The sequence below is a fragment of the Macadamia integrifolia genome, chromosome 13 (genome assembly GCF_013358625.1).
Source record: "Macadamia integrifolia cultivar HAES 741 chromosome 13, SCU_Mint_v3, whole genome shotgun sequence".
NCBI classification, from domain to species: domain Eukaryota; kingdom Viridiplantae; phylum Streptophyta; class Magnoliopsida; order Proteales; family Proteaceae; genus Macadamia; species Macadamia integrifolia.
In genome coordinates this window covers 3908973-3913276 of record NC_056569.1, presented here as the reverse complement: position 1 = coordinate 3913276, position 4304 = coordinate 3908973, and the positions used below count along the sequence as shown (strand labels likewise).

At 36.3% G+C, this 4304-nt stretch overlaps 1 long non-coding RNA gene across 1 annotated transcript; it reads left to right on the top strand.

The window, feature by feature from the left end:
- The first annotated feature begins 241 nt into the window (after positions 1-241).
- LOC122060084 lies at positions 242-3120 on the top strand. The gene is made up of 2 exons (XR_006134249.1): positions 242-2802; positions 2905-3120. It is a non-coding gene; the product is annotated as an uncharacterized LOC122060084 (long non-coding RNA).
- Positions 3121-4304: the final 1184 nt, after the last annotated feature.

Here is a 4304-nt window from a genome sequence, read left to right as displayed (position 1 = left end):
CTGCTCCAAGCTGATAATTTAAACCTAATAATATCCTAAGCCCATAGACAATCCATTTGTCTGTGACTTATAAAGTGAATGAATATCTTGAATACCATCACTGCTACGCAGATATTACAAATCACTGCTGCTACAACTTGCAACATGATATTTAAGATCTGATAGTTGAAGGAAAGCTCAATGTAAAAATAAATAAATAAATAGCCTTTTTTTTGGGGGGTGGGGTGGGGGGAGGGGAAGCCAAATGTCATTAATATTCCTCTGCCACCACACAATCCACCCCTCCATGTCTTGCTTCCACAAGCAAGCTCAAGATATTATTTAAACTTTTTAGTTTTGGTTATTGGGTTTGGTTGTTCTACTTCCAACTTAAGTTTCATGCAAGGTTTCTTTATCTTCGAGTCCTATTCATGTCCAGAACAGTTGCCTTTTGTTAACCATTTAAAGTGAATGAAATTCTCTTCTCTCGAATATCATGGTGATTGGATTATGACATTGTTGCTTGGTTTATTTGATGTGTTGTTTCTAAGACTCTCAATTGTGTTTTCACAAACCCTACTGTGTCAATGTATTCACTCAACCTTATGTTTCCTTTCCTCTTTTCATATGGCCTTGAGTTCATGGATTTTTTAATACATATTCTATACTCTCATTTTGCATCGCCATTAGTTTATTTTTCTAAGATTCATTCTCATTAAGTTTTCTTGGATTTATGTCTTAAGCATGATATGACCAATTAGTCCATATATTGTTTTGAATTGTACTTCGAGTACTATTCGGCTTGTTAATAGTTAATATCTCCTTGAATGTTATTACACCTGAATAAAGTAGGTTTGATTTTGATGATTCATTTGTAGCCAGCAAATTGTTCTTACAATCTTGTGCATATATTCTTACTCTGTTGTCTCTTATATGTGCTCTTGCTTTTAATATATTGTTTTTCCTAGTAATTATTCAGTGTTTTTCTTGCTACAAGCTGAATGATGGTTTTTGTTTCTTTTAAGTTCAAAGCAACATGATTTTTATTTGTTCTCCATGCTTGTTTTTTTATCCATTCTCTATCATATTTGATGTACATATCTAATTATACTTGTGGAGCTATGCTTGTCCAAGTTTCAATCTGTCTTTGCAATCCCTTTTCTTGCAAAGTTTTGTAAGTGAAAGGGGAAATTTTGGAGATACTTCTGCTACTGATAGGTTCATCTCCATACTCCAGTATATGATACTAGTTCAAATTTGCATTGCAGTGCACATGCCCATGTAGATGGCAGCATTATGTGTATATGATGACTTTAGGTTCATTAAGTATGATTCCCATCCTGGGTCCTGGATTATATGACCCTCCATGTTCTTCCCATGCATGCATTTTCATTTCACTTTCACATTTAATTTTGCATATTAATGGAATCTGTTTTAGATGTGGTTGTGCTTTTTTTCTTCTTTGGTCCTGTTATTTTTGAGGCCCATTTGAATGCCCAAGTGGGGATTAGGTGCTAAATGACCCATGGCTTGTTGGACCTTGGGCTGCATGTTGAAGGGACCTTGAGCAACATAATGTCTGTCCCCAGTGGTAAGTTTTATCTATTAACCCATTAACCTAGATCATAATTTGCAGATCATGTTTACATTTATTGGATTCACCTAAGCACGTTAGGAATGATTCTCTACCCTTACACCTGATTCCACCTATTCTTGGACCATATATGGAAATCAGTACATGGACTGGACCCCTCGGGTGCCTAACACCTTCCAATGGGTGTGAACTGACCCTTGCACAAATTTTGGATTTCCAACCATGGAATCCATCTTAATTTTTTGGGATTTCCAACCATGGTAAAGCAGTGCTCCTATGCATTCTACTTAGATGCTTGACCACATATCGGTTCAAATTTTCTGTTTGCCAGCACTTGGCCATTCCAAGGTGTTCACTCCGAAGTTTGGGGCATCAAAGTGGGTTTGGGCTTTTTTGGCTGAGCCCATGAGTTTAGGTACCACATGGATCAAGACCTTGGACCTAGTCCCATTTATTTTTGGGCTCACCTTGGTAACATTATGAACTCTTATGGTGATGGGCCCGATTTGTGTCTAGGTAGACATACCTATAGCCCAAAGGTATGGTAGGTCCATTAATGCCAAACATTGGCATTACTGGTGCTGGAGGCTATCCTTCAGAGTTACAGAGGTAGAGTAGTAATGGCGCCTGTGTGTTATTAGAGAAACACCACGAATATAGTGAAAGAAAACAAAGCAATTAATCTTTGCTATAAAACATAAAGAAACTAGATTAGTTTAACAAGGGACAACCTAGAAACCATTAAGGTTAAATAGAAGGCAAATCATTATTGACACAAAAACTTGTTATTTTCAGATATTGTCTTGTTTTTCATTTTTTTTTTTTTTCGTGAAATTTTTTTGAAATGTCACAAGACATCTATTCTGCCATGTAGACAGATGATATGTCCATTCCTAAGTTGTATAGGGAGGACATGGCCTAGATTAGCCACATATCAAATTTCAGAGTCTGTTTCAATCACATTCCACCTTTAGTATTAGGACATATCCTGTGTTTTGTCCATGCATGTGTACTGGTATTTTTCCTTTTGGATTACTTTTTTGCAGATATAATTGTGAGAAAATTGGGAGCTCCATTCAGAATTTGTAGAAACTTTTGTCCTGAAATGAGATGCTGTTCAATGGAATTTTGCTGTTAGGCAATCTATTGAGACCTGGCATATTTTGAGATATTTGGGAGCTCCATTGAAGTTTGTTGAAACTTTTGTTGCTGATGAGTTACTGTCAATGGTATTTTTCTGTTCTGTGATCTATTGAGTCCTAACATATTATTTGCAGATACATCTCAATGACTTTTCTTTTTATCCCCTTTCCCCACTTTTCTTTTGGCAGGATCAATGATGATTAGCCATGTGGAGCACATGCAGAGGGGTGGAGGTTTTCATCTGTTCTCTTTCAATCTAGGGATCTTCTATAACTTGTTTAGGTTCAATTGTGACATACAAAGCTGATTTTTAGTTCAACAGGATCTCTAAACATGAATTAAAAAAGATGAGTCATGTCACCATTCCAAATAAATTTTACTGGAGCATCCAAATTTTGGTTCTAGCATCATGTCAAATGTATCCCAAAAAAGAAGAGCAAAGCAAAAGAAACATGCCCAAAAGTGAACCATCTGATTTCAAAATAGCACGATTTAATTCAATATTTTCACCCAATTGTGTGCGTCTAAAATATTTTTAGAGCATGTCTCTTTCTTTTTTTCCTTATGGGTAAATGAACATGTCTTTCTTTTGTAGGGATACAATTAAAGGTTCAAATTTCAAGAGACATATTTTCTTCCAGGGAATAGATCTCAAAATTAGAAATGACACAGGTATTACACATGAATGATTTTTTATTGTTCATATTTTAGGAACATTATGAATAGTGGAGAAACTCCATGAAATCATTTTATCGGACGGAAGCACACCATCAAGGATTTAAGGGATGGGATCGGTATCGGTCTGATACTGATCCGGATCGGATCAGATTGGTGGGTATCGGTAGATTTTTCCTCTGCTTCTTATAAAAAGTATTACTTTTTTACTATTTTACCCCTGAATCAATCCGGATAACCATTCTAGATTGGTCTTAGCCGATACAAATCCTATGCAGTTGATACCAGACCGATACTTGAAACCATGCACACTATAGAAAGAGGTAGAGATCTACTAATATCTTTCATAAAGAATTGTCGGGTAGAGGAGCTGGGTTTTTTTCCTAGGAACATCACAGCAAAAAACCAGCGCCTGAGATGACTAGTACCATTCTTTCTGGGTGGTAGAGCTTGTCATAGACCAATCAAGCAAAAAAAATGAACGTTCAATTTCATTTATGAATATGGACATCTGGGATTCTGGGTCCTAAAAAGAAACTCTCAATTTGGCTTCATAAATTAATCCTTCTTGATGTGTGATTATGATGACGAAAGCAAGGATTTAGGGGATGGTATCGGTAGAGGCCGATACTGATCTGGATCGGATTGGTGGCTATCAGTCGATTTTGTCCCTACTTTTTATAAGATGTATTATTTTTTTACTATTTTACCCTTGAAATGATCCGGACAACTGATCTGGATTGGTTAGGGATCAGGATCGGTTTCAATTTATACCAATCCAATATGACCTATCCTAGACCGATACTTGAAACCATGGATGAAAGTGAAAGTCATAAAATTTTTAAGCAGGCCTTATTTTGATGGATCAAGGATGAACACAAAAACTCAATTTTCCACGGTTCTTGAGAGCCAC